Genomic DNA, 23,186 nt, shown 5'->3' with positions numbered 1-23,186 from the left:
GAAATTTCTCTTTCATTAGGTGATTTTAATACATCAACAAGTTAGAAGTAATTTGGAATTAATTTTACTTTCTGTTTAACTCCTTCTTTTAAAAACTGCACTTTTCTCTATTGTTTTCCTTCTGCCTCCTTAAGGAATGCTTTCATCTGTAAGTAACAGAAAAACTTACTTAGAATGATTAAACAAATAGGGATTCATTTTCTTAATATAAAAGAAATCCAGAGATAGGCACAGGTTTGTCATTTCAGTAATGAGGCAGGCACCCAAGTTCTTTCTTTCTTTCTACTGTGTCATTTTTAGTACTTGTTTCTTTGCCCTTTTTGCCTAATGGTTGCAAGATGCATGCTACATATCCAGGCATCACGTCTACCTTCCAAACACAATAATATGGGTCAGAGAGAAAAAGATTTTACATCACAGGGTTCTCCCAAAAATCAAATAAGCTAACCCAGTGCTCAGCATATTTAAGCTCTTGACAGATGTAAGTTATTTACATTTCCTCTTTACTATAATGGAAATCATTTCTTATTATCCAATTTTTATAAATCCCAAGTCATTTTGGACCCCAAGTCCAGGCAGTATATTCTACCCTATCCTTCTGGCAGGAACTTCACACTGATACCTCCAGAGTGTACCCATCACTAATTGGCTTAGGTGAACAGTGCCTCCTGGAACTGGGCTTTGCTCATCTTATATACATGAGCAGCACTGAACTCAGGCTTCCTAGTAAATGAAGCATGCAAGATCATTGATACTCCTGATAAATACAAAACACTATTCTATTAAAGTTGAAATTATTAAGTAGAGAATTTAGTAACCCACCTTCAAAGAACAAAAATTAGAATGTTCTATGGACTAATTGCTACTGCTTGCCACCACCTTTGAAAACCTGCTACCAATTTTACTATTTCTGATTGACTGAAGCTAAGCCCTTTTCTAATCAAAAATAGCTATCATTTCCCCAAGTGCTTCAACAGCAAAATAAAAGCCTCCTTATATTCACTCTATACTCAGTTTACACAGTGATACTCTGAATATGTAGTTAATATTAGCTCTCTTTTAAGTCCTCATACGTCAATCATTTTCCTCAAATGACAAAGAGAGTATCTGGTACAAAAGCACTTGGCATTATTATCCCCCAAATTAGTAAATCAGACTTTCTTTGGTTTCTTTTTTAAAGGTTGAAATTATAGGAAATTGATGAACCATAATTTTGGATTGGCCAAAGTATATTGAGAATATACTGCTAGGCACTGCAAAGATCAGTACGTAATTTTAGCTCACAGTAAAATAATCCTTGAAATCAGACTCACATAAAAATGCTTCATCAATAGTGGATTGACATGAGTGAGTTTTCTGAAAAAGAGGAGTAAATTATTTTTAAATAATCAAAACACCAATAAATATTTTAAAAATTAAATAATCAGCGCTTTTGAAAAGAAAGGCAATGACCTGATAAATTTTTAATTGAAATTTAGTATCAAATAATAGTATAGTATCTTTTAAAAAATAAGTTTATTTATTTTATTTTTATTTATTTTATTTTTATTTTTGGCTGCATTGGGTCTTCGTTGCTGCACACGGGTTTTCTCTAGTTGTGGTGAGTGGGGTCTACTCTTTGTTGCAGCGCGCAGGCTTCTTATTGCGGTGGCTTCTCTTGTTGTGGAGCATGGTTTCAGTAGTTGTGGCACGTGGGTTCAGTAGTTGCAGCTTGTGGGCTCTAGAGTGCAGGCTCAGTAGTTGTGGTGCACGAGCTTAGTTGCTCTGTGGCATGTGGGATCTTCCCAGACCAGGGCTCAACCCATGTCACCTGCATTGGCAGGCAGATTCTTAACCACTGCGCCACCAGGGAAGCCCGTATCCCAAAAATATCATCTTTTTAAGGTAAGATGAAGATCATGTTCCTAAACATTATAGTGTAAGTTAATCATCTTTGTTATATTATGATTTATAATCCTGTTTTAATATAAAGGAATTGCTGTATCTATGACTGCATATCCCTCATCCTGCAAAACAATATCTTTTTTAAAAACTGAAATATAAGTTGATTTACAATATTGTCTTAGTTTCAGGTGTACAGCAAAGTGATTCAGTTATACATGTATATATTTGTTCACATTATTTTTCACTATAGGTTATTACAAGATATTGGATATAGTTCCCCATGTTGTACAGTAAATCCTTCTTGCTTATCTATTTTATATATAGTATTGTGTATATGTTAATCCCAACCTACTAATTTATCCCTCCCCCCCCCTTTCCCCCTTGGTAGCCATAAATTAGTTTTCTATGTCTGAGTCTATTTCTGTTTTGTATATAGATTCACTTGTATTATTTTTTAGATTCCACATATAAGTGATATATAATGTTTGTCTTTCCCTGTCTGACTTAGTATGATATTCTCTAGGTCCGTCCATATTGCTGCAAATGGCAATATTTCATTCTTCTTTGTGGCTGAGTAATATTCCAGTGTATGTGTGTGTGTGTGTGTGTGTGTGTGTGCGTGTGTGTGTGTGTGTGTAGCACATCTTTTTAAAGCAATCATCTGTCGATGGACATTTAAGGTGCTTCCATGTCTTGGCTATTGTAAATAATGCTACTATGAATATTAGGGTTGCATGTATCTTTTTGAATTACAGTCTTCATCTTTCTCAAATATGTAGCTATTGTAAATAATGCTACTATGAACATTAGGGTTGCATGTATCTTTTTGAATTACAGTTTTCATCTTTCTCAAATATGTGCCCAGGAGTGGGATTGCTGGATCATATGGTAACTCTATTTTTAGTTTTTTGAGGAACCTCCATACTGTTGTCCATAGTGGCTGCATCAGTTTACATTCCCACCTACAGTGTGGGAGGGTTCCCTTGTCTCCACACCCTCTCCAGCATTTATTATCTGTACACTTTTTGATGATGGTCATTCTGTCTGGTGTGAGGGGATACCTCATAGTAGTTCTGATTTGCACTTCTCTAACAATTAGCGATATTAAATGTGCCTGTTGGCCACCTGTGTGTCTTCTTTAGAGAAAGGTCTATTTAGATCTTCTGCCCATTTTTTTGACTGGGTTAAAACAGCATCTTCTTTACAATAATTTGTTTTATTATTATTATTATTATTTTTCTTAACCATAGGGACTGGCTATGTCAGTTTTAAGAGGACTGACAATGCAGTGCATCCAAGACTGTAAATCTATTGTGGTGATATATGTCTAGCCAGAAGAAGCCGAAATAAAAAAAGAGAGTAAAATGTTGAATTTCTGGAAATAGTCCCCATGCCACATTTGAAAATGATACGCTAAATGAATTATGCATTAATACTTGATGAACTTTGAAACTTTTTTCACGTTATTATAGAATATCAAAACACATTTCAGAAATTTATTCTAGCACCCTGTTCTGTATTTCATTCCAATCAAAACTCTTCTACCGTTTCTATGTAATAAGTAGTTACCATATTTATTTTTTATTATTATTCTTATTAGTTACATTCTTTATCTATTTAAAAATATTCCCTTTAACACTTAGTAGAAAATTTTCTAGCATCTATTTAAGAGGTTTTGTGTGTGTGTGTGTGTGTGTTTTGCCATATCCCTGACTGCTCCATTCAGATTCATGGATTTCAGTACATTTTTGAAAGTATACACAGATATATTCTAGCATACATCTCTTATTTTATCTTTCCAGTATCCCTTGTCTTCTTCTACCACTACACTGTGAATGTCTGCCCCCAAATCCAAATGGGTCTGTTAGGCTGAAAACCACCATATTTCATTTTCTTGGCCACAGTGATTGTTCTAGAGGTGGGCATCTGACCCACATAGGAAAAAGCAGAGTCCTTCACTGAGGATATATGAGATATATTCTCTCTTTCCTTTCAGTCAAGAGCTTAAAAGTGGGTCCCAGAACATCTGGGAGCTCTGTCCCCAGCCTCATGGAACAGCCTGAGTACAAGGCTAACTTGCAGAGAAAATTGAGAAAAGAGTTGAGAATCTAGAACAGGCTGGAGGCTGGTATTTCCTGAGGCTATTTCCAGCTATGAACTTCTCAATTATAGCAACCTATAAACATTATTTTCTTTTAAGCTAGTTTGTGTGGTTATTTGTCTCTCAACAGTGAAAGATACTGCCTTATATAGGTATAGTTGAGTAAATATCATGTTAAAAAATTGCACCCTAGATGTAATGAACAAATAAATGTCAAAATTACTCAATATTATTTTCTAAAAATTTAAAATACTTCAGGTAGGTTTAATGGAGTATAAATAATACATAGTAAGCACTCGTGTAATGACAGACCATCTTAAGAAATAAAACATAAATTCAGATGAAGCCAATTATGGAACCCTCCCCCAATTGCATCCTTCTCCCACATCCCCAAAGCAATCATTATTAATTTGATGACTCTATTTTAATACTATTACGATGTATATATGTATCATCTATGCACTTCTCACTGCACTGGACCCTAAACCTGGTCTGAGACATCATCATCTGTTCCCTGGATAACTGCAATAAATACCCATCAGTTCTTCCTTCTTCTGCTTTTCTTCCCTGCAGAATAGTCTCAAAAGAGTAGTTGGGATGAACCTTTTAAAACTTAAGTCAGACTGTTGCATTCCTTGGCTCAAAACCCACCAACAATGTCCCACACCACTTTCAATAGGAGGCAAAGTTCATGCTGTGTTCTCCTAGGCTCCTGTTTCTCCTCTGACCTCCTCACCTCTGCTCTTCCTTGCCACACTAGCCCCCTTTTCATTGGATATGTGGGGCTCATTTCTCCTTAAAAACATTTTGTTCTGCATGGACAATTCTCCCCCCAGGTATCCGCATGGCTCTCTCTTTCATCTCCTCCAGTGTGGACACAACTGTCTCAGTGAAGCTTTCCCAGAAAACACTATTCCCAACTATATTTTTAACTGCAGGTGCCCAGACTTGAGTGCTCACACTCTTCAATTCATAGCCCACAAGCATTCAATCAGCATTGTCTCTGCCAGGATCCTTCTTTGTTTGATATTTAATTATCTTTATAGTTTTCCCTTTCATCCCAATAACTTCAACTCATCACCCTCCCAACAACAGCCACCCAATCTTGTGTATTTACTATAATCCTTTCAATCCAACTTCCATATATTTGTTTACATGAATATTTACATAATGATGTAGCTATAAAAAATCTAGTATTACTTTGTATTTATTTATTTTTAATGGAAAAATATTGTGCTATAAACCTCTTTCTTGATTGTGATAAATTATATGCCAACAAATTTGACAACCTAGAAGAAATGGACAAGTTTCTAGAAACGTACAGCCTAGAAGAGAAATAGAATCTGTAATTTAAAAACTCCCTACAAACAAAAGTCCAGGACCAGAGTGCTTCACAGGTGAATTTTACCAAACAAACAAAGAAGAATTTATATGGATCCTTCTCAAACTCTTCCAAAAATTGAAGAGGAGGGAACACTCTCAAAGGCATTCTATGAAGTCACAATCACCTTGATACCAAAACCAAAGACACTACCAAAAAAGAAAATCATGGGCCAATATCTTTAATGAATATAGATGAAAAAATTCTCAACAAAATATTAGCAAACTGAATGAAACAACACATAAAAAAAAATCATACACCATGACCAAGTGGGATTCATCTTAAGTTCACAAGGATAGCTAAACATACACAAATCAATCAATGTGATACACCACATAAACAAAAGAAAAGCCAAAAACCACATGATCCTCTCACAATAGATGCAGAAAAAGCATTTGACAAAATTCAACATCTATTCATGATTAAAAACTCTTACCAAAGTGGGTATGGAGGGAACATATCTCAAGATAATAAAAGCTGTTTATGACAAACTCACAGCCAATATAATACTCAATTGTGAAAAGCTGAAAGCCTTCCCGCTAAAATCTGGAACAAGACAAGGATGTCCACTCTCACCTCTTCTACTCAACATAGTATTGGAAGTCCTAGCCACAGCAGTCAGACAAGAAAAAGAAATAAAAGTACTCAAATTGGAAGGGAAGAGGTAAAACTGTCATTTTATGCCGATGATATGATACCACATAAAGAAAACCCTAAAGACTCCACACAAAAACTAACACAATTGGGCTTCCCTGGTGGCACAGTGGTTGAGAATCTGCCTGCTGATGCAGGGGACATGGGTTCGTGCCCTGGTCCAGAAGGATCGCATGTGCCGTGGAGTGGCTGGGCCCATGAGCCGTGGCCACTAGGCCTGTGCGTCTGGAGCCTGTGCTCCACAGCGGGAGGGGCCGCAGCAGTGAGGGGCCCGTGTGCCACAAAACAACAACAACAAAAAAAAACTACCACAACTTGTAAATGAACTCAGCAAGGTAGCAGGACACAAGATTAACATACAGAAATCAGTTGCATTTCTTTACAACAACAATGAAATATGAGAAAGGGAATGTAAAAAAACAATACCTTTGAACTTCCTGGGTGGTGTTGTGGTTAAGAATCCGCCTGCCAACACAGGGGACATGAGTTCAAGCCCTGGTCCGGGAAGATCCCACATGTCACAGAGCAACTAAGCCCGCATGCTGCAACTACTGAGCTCATGCGCTGCAACTACTGAAGCCAGCTTGCCTAGAGCCTGTGCTCTGCAACAAGAGAAGCCACCACAATGAGAAGCCCATGCACTGCAACAAAGACTAGCCCCATTTTGCTGCAACTAGAGAAAGCCCACATGCAGCAACGAAGACCCAACGCAGCCAAAAGTAAAATATAAATAAATAAATAAATAAATAAATATTTTTAAAATGCCTTTTAAAATCAGAACCCCCAAAATAAAATACTTAGGAATAAATTCTCTGACACAAATAATATCAATGTTTTCTTAGGTCAGTCTCCCAAGGCAATAGACATAAAAACAAAAGTAAACAAGTGGAATCTAATCAAACTTACAAGCTTTTGCACAGCAAAGGAAACCATAAACAAAATGAAAAGACAACCTACAGAATCGGAGAAAATATTTGCAAATGATGAGACTGACAAGGCCTTAATTTCCAAAATATGCAAACAGCTCATACAACTCAACAACAAAAGAACAAGCAATCCAATTGAAAAGTGGGCAGAAGAACTAAAGAGACATTTCTCCAAAGAAGAAATACAGATGGCCAACAGGCACATGAAAAGATGCTCAACATCGCTAATTACTAGAGAAATGTAAATCAAAACTACAATGAAGTACCATTTCACATCAGTCAATGGCCATCATTAAAAAGTCTACAAATAACAAATGCTGGAGAGGCTGTGGAGAAAAGGGAACCCTCCTACACTGTTGGTGTGAATGTAAGTTGGTGCAGTCTCTGTGGAAAACAGTATGGAGCTCCTCAGAAAACTAAAAATAGAATTACCACATGATCCAGCAACTCCACTCCTGGGTATATATCCAGATGAAACTCTAATTCAAAAAGAGACATGCACCCCTATATTCATAGCAGCACTATTCACAATAGCCAAGGTATGGAAACAACCTAAATGTACATCAACAGATGAATGGATAAAGATGTGGTACATATATACAATGGAATACTACTCAGCCATAAAAAAGAATGAAATAATGCCATTTGCAGCAACAAGGATACAACTGTAGATTATCATACTAAGTGAAGTAAGTCAGAAAGAGAAAAACAAATACCATATGATATCACTTACATGTGGACTCTAAACTAAGACACAAATGAACCTATCTATGAAACAGAAACAGAATCACAGACATAGAGAACAGACTGGTGGCTGTCAAGGGGGAGAGGTTTGGTGAAGAGATGGAGTGGGAGGTTGGGGTTAGCAGCTGTAAGCGTTTATATATAGAATGGATAAACAACAAGGTTGTACTGTATAGCACAGAGAACTATATTCAGTATCCTATGACAAACCATAATGGAAAAGAATATAAAAAATGTAGGGCTGCCCTGGTGGCGCAGTGGTTGAGAGTCCGCCTGCCGATGCAGGGGACACGGGTTCGTGCCCCGGTCTGGGAGGATCCCACATGCCGCGGAGCGGCTGGGCCCGTGAGCCATGGCCGCTGAGCCTGCGCGTCCGGAGCCTGTCCTCCGCAACGGGAGAGGCCACAACAGTGAGAGGCCCGCGTAACGCATAAAAAAAAAAAAAAAAAAAAAAAAAAAAAAATGTAGAATGTATATATATATGTATAACAATCACTTTGCTGTACAGCAGTAATTAACACAACATTGTAAATCAACTATACTGCAATAAAAAAATCTCTTGTTACTCATTTCCTTCCCACTCAAAGTTATGTTTTTGAAATCTACTGATTTTCTTTTTTTGTTTGTTTGTTTGCGGTACGCGGGCCTCTCACCGTTGTGGCTTCTCCCGTTGTGGAGCACAGGCTCGGGACGTGCAGTCTCAGCGGCCATGGCTCGTGGGCCCAGACGCTCCGCGGCATGTGGGATCCTCCCAAACCGGGGCAGGAACCTGTGTCCCCTGCATCGGCAGGAGGACTCTCAACCACTGCGCCACCAGGGAAGCCCTACTGATTTTCTTATATGCATATCTAGGTCATTTTTTTTCTGACAGCTGCATAGTATTCCCTTACCTGCATATCATGTGATTTATTTATGCATTCTTCAGCAATGGACACATATATTGACTCCAACTTTTCACAGCCACACACACACACACACACACACACACACACACACACACACACACAATACACAAACTGGAAAGCATTACTTTACTAATGCCTTTGTAAGTCTTTACATACCAAATAATTTATGTTTCATCAGTAGTATTTAATGTTTTATTTTTGCCTTTAGCTTAAGAAAGCAATTATTCTTAATTGTCCTTGAGGAAAGAAAAAACCTTCAATGATATAAGCTAAGAAATGCTTCCATGTATCTCTCTAACCCTCCATCTCTTCACCTCAGTCATTTCAGCTCACGGTTTGGTGAGGAGATAGAACTTAACAAGATCATTACAATACAATGTGGTTGATGCGATGATACAGACGCTGAGGGTACAAAGAGAAGACTTCCCTAACAGAGCCAGCGGGAGTGCATGCCACAGATAGCTTCTTGGAAGAGGTAAGGTGAGGAGTGGGCCTCAAAGGATGAATAGATGTCTTCCGAGATAAAACCATTTGAGAAGTGGTGATCATATTAAGTAAAGAAAATAGCATGAACAAATGTAAGCAGTTTTGATATAACAGGATATAGACTGGGAGAGGGAACATGCCAGGAGATAAACTGGAGAAGTAGAAGGAGAGGCCTGTTGTATTAGAAGCTTGCTAGAGTCAGGTAGCCAATAGGGGTCCCCAGAAATGTTTTATACTGAGGAGTGACAAAGCCAGATTAGACAGTGCCATCAAAGATGATTTTGTAGAAGATACTATAGGCTAAGAGGACAATTAGGAAACTAGGAAGTTTTCTGGGTGAGCTGTGATGAAAACCTAAAATTGGGCAGTCACTGGGATGGAAAAGAGGGAAGACATTTAAAAAATAATTAAGAGGTAAAATCTTCAAGAATTTGGCAATTGCCTAAGTGAGGAAATGAGAAAGTGATTGGAAGACTAATGCAACCAAACTTGAACTATAAAATATAGGAAGAGGAAGAGTTTATAGGTTAAGAGCTGTAGTTTTCCATTCTATCCTCTAGCAAAACAAAACTACACTAAAATCTGATACATTGGGTTGGCCAAAAAGTTCGTTCGGGTTTTCCACAGCATCTTACGAAATATTTTTTGTGTAAATATTCACTTCAATTTCACAGGTGTATTACTAGGCTTGATTTTTCCTTTAGTCTCTTGGAGTCTTAATGTCTTGATTCAAAAAATATTTATTGTGTGGGTATTTTGTAGAAGTCTCAGTGCTAGACATTGGGAATATCATAAATATTATAATATCTATTTTAGAGGGTTATTGTAAGAATGGAGCTGCCAAATTTTTAAAGTTCCCAGCAAACTGTTTAGCAAATAAATGTAAGTTGTAATGTTGCTGTGGTTATTGCTGTTAAGGAGGATGTGTTGGGTTTTTTGAGAGGATGAGTCATCAAGTAGAATGGATAATATGTATATGTATATATATTTATTTATTCAATAGCAACAATGTCACAATAAAACATGTAAGGTAAAGCCCTGTTACTGTTACTTAGTATTTCATACACCAGTGATAGTTGTCTGTGCTTCAGAGGGTTATGTAAATTACAGAAATCACAGTGATATGTTATTTAATGGATAAGAAGCATCTTCTGTGATAACAGTCTAAAATTGCATTTGCTTGGTGCAGGAAAATACTCAAATGCAAAAGAAGACTTGAGTAGATAGCAAAGCATATTTTTAAAAGATTTAAACAGGCTAATGCTTCTTTTCTACAGCTGTATTGTCCCAAAGCAAATAGTAGAATATACTGATTTTTTTAGAGACTAACAGTCACTTAATAAGGAAGCAGTGTGGACTTTCCTCAGAGTGTATTATCTCATGTCTGGGTTACTTTCTTACCTGTAAAATTGGTTCCCTTAGGGAAAGTGTTACTTGGTTGAGCAAGGGCTACTTTTGTGAAATATGCTGTTTTTGTGGGGGTTTTTTGGTCAGTTCTACTCTTTTTTACTTAAATGTAGGGTTTTTTTTTTTCCTGTAGAAAGTTATATAAATTTCCAAATGACTTTCTGGATAAAATAAATCAGAATGATTCAGTTGGAGAAAGTAACTAATAATCTAAATGGTAGAAAAATGAATTATCTTCAATGAATTTTGCATTTTCCAAAATTCTGAAATTTATTTATTGCTGGGCATTTAGAAAATTCATTTCGACTTTTGAGTGAAGTGAAAAAAAGGTTAAAACTATTTGGTAGTTTGAATTCTATAGCATTTTTTCCCCAGAGATTTTGTATTTTATTGTTATTGGTTACAGTTAAATTTCTTAAAAGTGAAAAAGCTCCCTGTGTATAGCATTGGTGCTATCAGAATATCTTTAATGAGTATGTTAAAGAGAGTACTTAGTTGCAATAACTATTACTAAAAAAGTTTTAAAAGAATGGATATTCATAATCATTTAGGGTAATAATAGGAAATTATTTATTACAAACTGCCACTTTTTTCTCATACTTCTTAACACTGTTTGATCATTATCCCTCATTTTTTATTTCCTCATATATCAAAAGGTTGAATCATTTTACATAATTTTATGACTTCTTTTTCAAAAATCAATTCTCCCTTGGCCCAACTCTTCATTTTCCCAAACCCTTAATAAAATTGCCAAGAAAAATCTACCGTCAACTCTTTTTATGTTTCTTTGGTTCTTTATATTCGTATTTCTCAGAATAATTTTGTGTTGCCTTCATAATTTATTGACATTTAAATTTTGGTAGATGAAGAGTTAGCCTTCCTCCTTCTTGACATATAGTTATGTCACAATCTTGATTAAACTAATGTTTGGAATTTACATTAATGTGACTAACATTGTTTACTTCTGAGACCATTGGGTATTTCATGGAGTTCTTTACTTAAAGATTTCTTTTGTGTTTTATCCTCAAGTTATTAATTACTGTGTTTTACAATTTGCTTTGCTTTCTATGTACCTATTCCTAACTGTTCCCAAAATTTCCAAGAGTACTTAACCCCTCTGAAGACCATTTTTCACTTGGCTAGATACTGACGCTTGTCAATTCCTCTTTTCCTTCCCACACTAACACCTCACTCGTCATCCACTTGCAGCTAGAACTCACAATGTCTGATCAGATTTTCTCATGTGTTCTCTCTGCCTGTTGCATGACTACTGTCCTTAGAATCTCCTCATTTCACCATTGACGGCCCACTCTTCTTTTCTCTACCATTCTTGTCTCTTGGTTCCCAAGTTGTGTGTGTGGGGGTGGGGGGAGAGGGGTCCATGTGTGTTGAGTGTGGTTTATTCTCTATGTTGGTGGAACATACCCTCAAGTAACTTCCAGATAGGTAGCATAGAGACCTAAAATTTTTTGAGAACTAGACATCCCAAAATGATTTTATTCAACCCTTATACTTAATGGATAGTTTGTGGATAGAATTTTAGTTTATACTCTCTTCCACTTGGAATTTCAAGGGCATTACACATGACCCTCTTTTAAGTGTCTATTATTGCTGTTGAGACATCGTATGGATTCTTATCCTTCCTCCTTTGTGTGTAATGTATTTTAATTAGGTTTATAGGAATATCGGAATCTTCTTTATATCTCTTGCTGTTTTGAGTACAGTAATTTTATGGACATTTTTAATATCAGATAGAAAAAGATTTAAAATGGTTTTATAAGCCACATAATACCTATAATGTAATTGATATTAATCTTAGTTAACTGGCCATAATCATCAACAATGTTATTTTTCTTTCCAATAGTTGCAGCTAGTTTTATAAATTTATTTTTCATGCAATAGCACTGTAACCATTAATGTTAAAAAATCTTGGAAAATACAATAGGCAAGAGTCAGTTGATATTAGATTACATAACTGTAGATTTTAACCCACACTGTTTAATTAGTTGACTCTGGGTGAATGGTGTCATTTTTCTATGTCTCTGTTTCCATAACTTTAAAATCGAAATCATTATTCTATATTTATATCCCCTGCTGCTTTGTGACAATGAACCGGATAATGTAAACGCATTTAGAACAAAGTAAAACTATATATCTGTAATATTTATATGTCTTGTTTTGTTAATTTTCTACAACTATGCTAAGAGAATATTCTTAGTTTATATTCATTCACTACCCTTTGCTATGTTTTAATGTCCTTATCTTGATTCAAAAGCCTCTCTCCCATAAATAAATCAGAGCACCAACTCCCAACGCAAGCAGTTTGGGGACTTCTAGGCAAAGAAGACATTTTCAAAAAATATTAAAAACTGCCATTAGAGATATTAATCCCTGAAAGTCTAAAATATTCTGGGCTTAAATTTAGCAATTGCCAGTTCTTTGATGTGTGCTTAAGGCTAAGAAACAGTCAAGATGTATTCTAGAAATTTAATTCATTTAATTCATTTTTAGCGGTCAACTAATAACCTCCAGTGATGAATCTGGCTCACAGTAAAGACTCAGAATTATTTTTTATTTCAATAACAGACAACTTTTAGGATATGCTTTCAATACTAAATTCCCAGTGAATAATCCAGGAATAGAAATCAGTAGCACTGAATTTTAAACTCAGGCCATTTAGTAAAGCATAATAAGGTCTAGAAAAGACATCCTTCATAGAGGGGAGGCATTACTATACAAGGAATCACATCAGATTTATTCTGGGAAGAAGAGTAGTTTGAAATACTGTAATAAATATATGTATCATCTTTTCAAAACAAACTAGAAAATGTAGGACCTTGAAAATGAGGAAGCCCTCATTGTAGTTTTGATTTGCATTTCTCTAATGTTTAGCAATGTTGAGCATTCTTTCATGTGTTTGTTGGCAATCTGTGTATCTTCTTTGGAAAAATGTCTCTTTAGATCTTCTGCCCATTTTTGGATTGGGTTGTTTGTTTTTTTGATATTGAGCTGCATGAGATGCTTGTAAATTTTGAAGATTAATCTTTTGTCAGTTGCTTCATTTGCAAATATTTTCTCCCATTCTGAGGGTTGTCTTTTCATTTGTTTATGGTTTCCTTTGCTGTGCAAAAGCTTTTAAGTTTTATTAGGTCCCATTCGTGTGTTTTGTTTTTATTTCCATTTCTCTATGAGGTGGGTCAAAAATGATCTTGCTGTGATTTATGTCACAGAGTGTTCTGCCTATGTTTTCCTCTAAGAGTTTTATAATGTCTGGCCCTACTAAAGATTTTTTTCTTAATATTAAAAAAATAAATGGATAAAAATAGTTTAATTTAGAAAAAAAAACTAAAAGTGAGAATAACAATGAGACTGGCACTGACAGATTCAAATAGACTGAAAGGTCAACGAAATATTCCATAAAGTTCATTACCATCCATGAATATTCTTGAAAATTTTGAGTATGATTGATATGGTATTTCATATTAGTGAGGAAAGGAAAGCTTATTCAACAAATGTTTCCAGGAAAATTTCTTGACTATTACCTCATCACATGGAATAAGCAAAATTTATTTACATAATTCAATATTACCTTTCACACCACAAAAGAGCTAAAAACCTTAAATCTGGGTTTCCTATTTCCCCATCAAATGTCCGTGTGATACCATGCCATTTATCATTCTTTTTAATAGCTTGTGATTTGGCATCATTTTCCTGGATTCAATCACTTGCTCTTACCTTGTGTGATGTTCGCACTTCAGTTTCTTTTCATGTAAAACCAAGTATATTCATAGGTAACTGTAAAAATTAAATGAGATAATATGTGAAAAGTACTTAGAATAGTGTTAAGTACTTGGAATAGTTAAAATTCTTGAGAGTTTAAGTCATGATGGATACCAGTGCTATCAGATCTTATCAAAACATTAGGAAAATTTTTTTTAAATGAAGGATAAGTCATTGTGCACCTTAGAGATACTGATTATGTGTGGAAGAAAAGGAATTTTTTTGCATTTTGTAATATATTTATAATACTACTTAATAAAACAAAATTTAATTTCAAATTAAGTTTTCACTTTAGAAGTTAGTTCAGTCATTATTTTTTCTATAAAAAGATTTTTACACCATTAGTTTCTTCTTAGTTCCACATTTTTAAGGCTTGCCTTTGACTTAAATGAGGTTTCATGATTTTCTATTTGTACAGTATTTTAAACAAAAACATTTTTTTAATTTCAAGATATTTTTTCCCTGAGAAAGTCTTCAAGTTTCATTCTGTAATCCTCATTCTTCTTTCCGTTTAAAATTTGTAGTACCCCAAAGTGCTTAAATGTTAAATATGAATGTTAAGTGAAGTGACAAAGTCATTCTAATTTAATAGATCATACAGATAATGGTGACTTATTTCTTGGTGCTTTTGGTATTAGTACTTAGAAATTAACATTCATATTAAAACAAAAACAAAGCAAACAGGATAGCATACAGATACAACCAAAATCCAGTGTATTGTAAACTGCAACTTACCTTCAGTGTCTGCTAGTCCTATGCCTACTCCTGGCTGTTTTATAGGTTCTTGCCCATTCTGCCCCACCTTTCCTCTGTTTAAAAAGGAAATAAAAGTTTATATATTCAGTTATGACCCTAAATGCAAATAAGGAGTCTAAGTTTGAAAAAATAGAATGACATATATTCAGACCTGCAACAAATTACTTGAATGGCAAATGTACAAACACAAAAAATCACTCTATATCATGTTAATTTTAAAGTGGAAATTTGTTTATCGTTCCTATTTACTCCAAACATAGTACCTCAAAATTCAGTGTCCTATTCATAGACTCATTTATGAAAGACATGAACATCATGAAATCTTCAAATTTTGTTTTAGAATTGTTTAATTTTTTCTGCCATTTTTAACTCAAGAAGGAGAAGGGTTATTTATATCTTCACACTTTGTTATGATGAGTTGTATAGATCCTTTGGTGAGAAGGGAAATTTTGAATTGAATAATTTATAAATATAATACTGTAATTACATAGATTATCATTTCTTTCAGATCCCTCCTGTATTTTCAGCTGTGTGTAGCACATTGGCTTTTGAAGTCATACAGCTTGGTTTCTGCTTCTGGCTTTGCTACTTTATGCTCTACGTCATGTAAGGTAAATCTCTTAATCTGGTGAAGACTATTTCTTCTTTTGTAATTTAAGGATAGTAACATGAGCTACCATTTTGTTATGAGAAAATCACATGGAAAATGTATGTAAGTGCTTAGCATAGTGTCTGAAACATCATAATATTCAATAAATATAAATTATTAATAGGTAGATATGTACATAACAGCTTTAGAATTCAGCCAAAGGCTGTGAACCATTTTTAATTTCAGCCTTAAACTTCTTGGAAGGCCAAACAGAGGAAGAATTCATTATACTTTGAGCACTGTGGGTTCAGAATATTGATAATGTAGCAGCCAAAAGATTATAGGTTGTTTCTTATTTCTTCAGAGAAAAAGCTACATGGTGTACAAAAGATTTGGAAGTTGCCTTTATATGTAGCTATATAAGATGTTCTAAAAAGATGGAATAGAGCTTCCCTGGTGGCGCAGTGGTTGAGAGTCTACCTGCTGATGCAGGGGACACGGGTTCGTGCCCTGGTCCGGGAAGATCCCACATGCCACGGAGCGGCTGGGCCTGTGAGCCATAGCCGCTGAGCCTGCGCGTCCGGAGCCTGTGCTCCGCAATGGGAGAGACCACAACAGTGAGAGGTCCGCGTACTGCAAAAAAATAAAAAAAATAAAATAAAAAATAAAAAGATGGAATAAAAATTCTTAAGTGTTAAAAATGGTGCTTGAACAAAGGAATGTCTTGATACTATACTTTCTAGACAATAATTCAAACTTAGCAGTATTTACTAACAATTCATTCACACTCTCACAAAAATATTTAGTTTGACCAACCAGCTGAAAATGTAACCATACTTATTTCTTAAGACTCCAATTAGATCTTACTTGAAAACTGCTCTAAAGATCCTCTCATCATTCTACTGAAATGGTTCTGCACATAATGAAAGAGGAACTGATATAAATTCCAAAACCATTTTATCTTGAAAGCCATTACATTGTTCCAAGACGACAATTCTAGGTCAAAGTTTTAAACACAAATTTTTATTAAGTGATTATGTGAAGGATAAAGTACATGAAGAAATGTTATAAATTATATATATATATAATTATATATAGTTTGCATCTGAATATATACAAAAAAGTCTTGATTAAGCAATGCACAAAACTTCAATTTGTGTAATTACTTCAATGAGATTCAAGACAAAGAGTTGATAGATTTAAAAAATTGACTTTGTCTGCCAGAATCAGACATGGAGAAAGCTTAATAACTTAGTAACAATCTCACCTTTAGCAGTATACTATACAAGCAGAGCGGGCCAAAACACATCTTGTTACTGAGCCAAACTCAATTGAAAGTGAGGATCATTTTAGTAGTGCTAATTGAGTAGATGAGAGTACTGAAAAATTACTATCCTATACTATCCCAAACTTTAACAAAATAAGTATAATTTTTAGTAATTGTAATAAAAATTTTTTGGATAAGTTTTATTTGATCTTGAGGCCTACATTTCATATTTTAATGATGCTATTCAGCTGCAGTATTTGCTTCTAATGAAAACTGATTTTAACATTTGGTATTTAGCCAAAATGTGTATTAGGAGCATTTCTAAGATTATACAGAAAACTTGCAGCACTGTGAAGCTAAATGAAGTACAAAGGAAATGTAACGGTGGGTCATAAAGGATGCAATTTTTCTGAATTCCCAATAAATAATCTTCATCTCAGAACATTCTGACTGCACAGGTTATAATTTGTCTTTGTTAAACAATCACCAAATAGTTATTAAACACCTATGCTAGCCCAAGCAAAACTGTGTTAGATACAAAGAGATAGAAAAGAACCACCAAATACTGCTTTTTACTTATATCCTGTAATTCTTTAGAAAAGAGAATTCTCTTTGTGCTCATATGGCAAAAACAATAGCCTCCTACGCAGTTTTAAAGGCTTTTGATTTACAAGAGAAACAGAAAAATGGGAAAAAGCAAAATTGAAATGTGGTTTGTATGTAAAAAAAACAATCTACTTCCACTTCACACATTCAGATATTGAGGAAATAATGTATTTTACGCTCTGAAAGTTATAACTTTATCATCAGTGTTAGATTATATATTTTGAAAGGTACAGATAAATTGGAAGGATAGTAAGTGATGTGTGGTGTAAAACCTTTACAAATTTATATGATATTCACAGCTTGGAGAGAGAGGAATGTAATGAATTTGTAGAAATTCTCTTCAGTTAAAATGGATCATCAGAGTCTGCGGACTAATGAGATCACACTCCTTTTAGAAATAACTGCTAATAATAAACGAACTGATTAAATACAAATAACTCCATTAAATCCACAGCCTAGGTCTCAAAAAAAATAGACAGATAATCCAATAATTAGTCAATTTAAGTAGGAAAAATGTAACCTGAAAATCACAAAATAAACATATTTTTCACCTTACAAATACATTTTCCCCATTATTCTGCTTTTATAAACTTGAGCCATTATCTAAATATTAGAATTATTCTGGGGATCAAAAGAAAAGATTCATAAAAAACCGTGATATTAAAACAAAGAGAAATAGAAGTTCCACTCCCAGAGATGGTTTCACTTAACAGAGAAAATGAAAAAGACCCTCTAACAAGGGCCCAGACCAGGGATCTTCAAATTCACTTTGCAAAGGGCCAGACAGTGAATGATCTGAATGGTCTCTGTTGTAATTACACAAGTCTGCCCTTAGAGCACAGACAACATTAGGCAACACATAAGCAAACTGGTGTGGCTGTGTTCCAATAAAACTTAATACATGGACACTTAAATTTCAAATTCATGTAATTATCATGTGTCACAAAATGCTATTCTTCTGGGTTTTTGGGAAACATTTAAAAATGCAAAAGCCATTTTTAGTTCTTCACAGACCTTACAAAACCAGACAGCAGGCTGGACTCACCCTGGGCTAGATCCTGGAGCTGCATGGCCCAAAGGTGTTCTTGAAAACTTAGAAAACTAGTTACTGGAGAAAGTCAGGAAGTTTAGATTTTGATATTGGAATAGAGATAACAAATTTATCTTGGATTTATCTTGGATGCTGCTAGATTCTGCCACTGATATGACTAAACCCATTCTAACACATTTTAAATACAGTCTGCTTTAGTTTTGCATTTTATTGGCAATATGATTTTCTCGAGGCTTAACGTATTATAAATTAACTTTACTCCAAGAGTATCTATTTGGGGACCTATGTACTGCTTGTTATTTGTTCTAGAAAATATGGATCCACTTCAAAATCTTCCATTTTAATGGTAGAGGAATTTATAGTTGAAAAGTCTATAACCCAATGTGTTATTTTAAATGTGATATGAGTTCTTTAAATATGTTTAAATATCTCCTGATTCAAAATCAATTAATCTATGCATTATGCGATTAAAGCATCCATGTATTACTGCTGCTGAACTTGATTCAGGCATAGCTAGGTTATTATTATTTTAGCAGTTTTTCTATTAAATACAGAATGTACTGATTAAGTAGTCCTGGTGGTGACCAGCATTCATGCTTAGAATTCACTAAATTAATCCAATCTTTCCTGAACAGTCTATTTTTTACATAGGCATAAACAGTTGAAGTCCTTCAGGGACACTGACTCAGACTTGGATAATTATCTAGTTATTTCCTTTTCAATGTTAAGAAAACCTTACTCATGAGGCTGTTAATTTTCCAGTGGAAAAAAAAAAACAAACCACCACTTACATCCTTGGAATAGGAAATAGATTAGTGCCCCCTGCAGTGCTGCTGCTTCCTTCACTGTCCACGCTATACCCACTGCCAAAGCTGCTGCCCAAGGAGCCAGTGGACAAGGAGTTTTCTTCAGGCCAATGATTGGTGGGCTTGGCTGCATGATGTGGGAAGAATCAACACCACAGTCAATCAATGAACCTCCCATTGATCTCCGAATGCATACTTATATGTTTTCTTCATTTACGTGTGTAAAGAAACAGCTCTAGCGAGAACTCCACATCTTAACCTGCCTTTCATTTTCTTTTCCTTAACCAGTAACTCTCAGTGGCAACACTAAAGCCCTTGATTGGTTTTGTTGGATATAAAGAAAAAAAAATTAACTTCTAGGAATCAACCGTCAGATTTTTAGACTGAGTTAAATAGTATTATTATTACTTGTTATTTCTTTATACAGTATTGCAATAACGATATGGCAAACAAATAAGAATTGTGGCTATTTCATGGAGAAAGGAATTGAGGAAGACTTGGGTAGATAGAAATGACAGAATATGTGAAAATTTCTTAATTATTTCCCATATTAATAACCAGTAATTTGTTTTTCTCCTGAGAAGTGAAGATACAAAATAGAATAGATAATTTCAGGAAATGACTGAAAATCCTGGACTTGTTTGTATGTAGCTCTACCAACTACCTCCAGCAGGTTTTTAAATTTGAAAATATTTGTTTCCCCTTAGGCATGTCCTAGTTTATGACTGGGGCTTGTTTTAAATAACCCATGAGTTTGATTTTTTGTATATAAGAACCCATATTCCCATAGAAGAGTTATGAATTTGTGTTATAAATTATGCAGTAATAGAATGGTACTATTGTTAGCAGAGTTCTAGATTAGAGATTTGGGAGGAAATTCTGATGCAAAAGGAATGAAAAGAAGGCAAGTGTAGGCAATTGGGATTGACATGTATACACTGATGTGTATAAAATTGATGACTAATAAGAACCTGCAGTATAATAAAACAAACAAAAAAAAACAACGAATACTAAACTTTCTTGGGGTTATTTGTATGGAAATATGTTAATATAAAAGTTTCAGACATTACATGAAATTTCTAAAAATCTTATATGTCCTAGTATAATGTTATAAAATATAATTTTAGCTATTACTTTAAAATGTATATCTCAGAAATAACTAAAAAAAAAAAGAAAAGAAAAGAAGGCAAGTGTTTCCTCTTTTTTTGTGGGGGTGGAGATTCTCTAGGCAAATTTTTGTCTTCTGCCACGTGGTCAGAGTTTAAGAGCATGAGCTCTGATCACACGGATCTGGTTTTGAATCCCAACTCCTGCTGAAGTTAACTCTAGGTGGTCTCAGTTTCCTCATTTGAAAATAATGGGGTCAGTAAAGCCCTCCTCATAAGACTGTGATTATGAGGAGTGAGATAAAACAGGAACTCAGTAACTCATTCTTCTTTGTCTTGTGATTTAATTTGCTGTACCCCCAAGCTCTTCTTCAGGACTTTATTGTCAATGGCTGTTCCCCATTGAACAGCGCACCTAGTCCCGGACAATGAATTCACTTTGATTCTCTTCTAATTTTAGATGTATTCTAGGCTTCAAAAGTACTTAAGAGTCTCTCTCCTCCATAAATACTCTCCTCCTGTTCACTCAGGAGTTTCTCAAGCAGTTGGATAGATCCACACAACTGGGTAAAGTGTTGATAATCATTTAATGATTCTAAATTATCAACATTTTTCTTAAGGAAATGTATAAAAACACAATGACAATCCGGTGGAGTTTTAACCAATATACCCAAATAAAGTGAAAAGCATAGATACTGTGAGGGAAATATCTGAGGGCAGGAAACTCTCCATCAGATTAGCCAGGATCAAGTCTTGCAGAGGCTTTAGCTTTTCCTCACTTCTTCCCTTCCATTTGTGAACTAGCAGTTTCTCTAAAGCCACCAGAAATTTTCATACTATCTATTCCAGTGATAGTAGGATTCCTTTCCCAGAATAGAGAAGGAAGAAATGTTTGATAATCAGTCAGTTATATATCAGGTATCTATAAATTGGGAATAGCTAGGTAGAAAAGGGTCTGAATCCTGTTACATAGCCAGTCACCAGTGAACTAAGAGTAACTCACAGGACTAGATTTCCAGGAAAAGAATAATAGTCATAATGTTTGTTTAATATTTTCTTCAACGTACGTAGAAGAAACCCAGCTGATGTATGTAGTGTTAAAGACCTTTTAAAAGGATAAGTTAAAAAATGTAAAGGTAATATGACTGATATAAAATTATGAACATTATAAAGAAGATTAAACTGTATAACCAACCACATAATGAGTCAGGTAAGTCAACTGATTGTAAACAAGGAAAAGCTATCATAGCTTTTGGTTGTCATTATATAATCCACCTACTAGATAGTTAATAATTTTTAGTATGATATTGAATGTAAAAATTTAATTTCATCAACTGGAAAATCTCAATATACTATTTTCAAAGACAAACCTTAATTAATAGACATTAATTTTAAAATCAATTTATCTTTACTAATTTAAAACTTTTTTAGCCCAGAGCAATCTCACAATATATCAAAATATCCACATTATAGAAATGATGTTTCTTATTTACATATCAAAATATCCAATCTTTTCTTTTGCAAACTTTGATTTTACCTGATGCAATTTCTAGCTCTATTCCTCTTCTGGGAAATTTGAGAAATGTGAACAGAACGTAAAACAATATAGTAAAAGAAAAGGAACAAGGATAGAAATAAATTTAAGAAAAGCCAGTTTTGTCATACTGCCTAGGTGAATAGAAATTTCATTTGGAAAACCTGTGCAAGTGTTGTCAATATTTTAAACGCAGACAAGTAATAGTTTATAAGAAATATTACAAGAAAAAAACCTAAATATAGGGAACATATACATATTTCAGAATAAGTCTAGTCTACCTTAACATCTTTGCAAAACAAAATTACATGTAATGTTGAATCTAAAGAAATTTTGGGTGGTTAGGTGAATAATTCAAATGAGTCTAGATATTTGGCATTATCTCAAAACATCTGGTGCATGATTGAATTTTTTATACTTAACCTGGTATGTAAGCATAGAGATAGCCTGACATTTAGTTCGTTTCTGAAAATGACTTAAACTAAAATGCAGAGTAGATCTTCCCTGTACAGGGCTATATATACATAGCATAAAATGAGATTTAAAATACAGAAATGCTGAGGTTTTGATAAGCTGGTGCTAAGAGTCCAAATATTTTAAAAGTTCTTTTTCAGTTACTTGAAACAACATGTCTACTTGCTAATTTCTTTTAATTGAATCAGCCCCCACATAAGAAACCATCAAATCAATTAAACTGAACTAAATCTGTATTACTGCAAACTTCTTAATGACTAAAGCACTTTTAGGATTCAATATTGGAGGCCAGATCGTATGCAATTTCAAGACATCTCATGATTTCAGTCAAATTCTTTAGTTTGCCTCTCGAAGTCCTTTATCATCTGCTCCTTTCCATATGTACCTCCCACAATTTTCCTTTGTATACCCTTCATTGAAGCCCATTCAGACCACTCACTCTGAATCCCTATGGTTTGGCATTTTTTCTCCTGAGCTCTAGCCAAGCCTCTTCTTTCCAGTTTTGTTATACCCTCCTCTGACCCTGTCACTTTCTCATATCTAAATTATACTCATCTGGAAAGGCTCAGCTCAGATAGAACCTGCTTCATACATTTCCCTCATCTTTACAATCAGAAGTGAACTTCTATACCTAGACTCTCATAGAACATAAGTTTTGTCTTTTATGGCAATTGTCACTTTCTATTTTTAATTGTAGTTGATACATTCATGTGGCTATTGGAAACAGAA

The 23,186-nt window shown here is 34.6% G+C and overlaps 1 long non-coding RNA gene across 1 annotated transcript in view; it reads right to left on the bottom strand.

Moving 5' to 3' along the window:
* Positions 1–14,285, bottom strand: part of LOC116763409 — a 36,170-nt gene extending 21,885 nt beyond the window's left edge. The window contains exon 1 of the long non-coding RNA XR_004352518.1: positions 14,224–14,285. This is a non-coding gene — a long non-coding RNA (uncharacterized LOC116763409). The remainder of the gene's footprint in view (positions 1–14,223) is intronic.
* Positions 14,286–23,186: the final 8,901 nt, after the last annotated feature.

Source organism: Phocoena sinus, chromosome 1 (genome assembly GCF_008692025.1).
Source record: "Phocoena sinus isolate mPhoSin1 chromosome 1, mPhoSin1.pri, whole genome shotgun sequence".
NCBI lineage: Eukaryota > Metazoa > Chordata > Mammalia > Artiodactyla > Phocoenidae > Phocoena > Phocoena sinus.
This window is presented reverse-complemented; position numbering and strand designations above follow the sequence as displayed.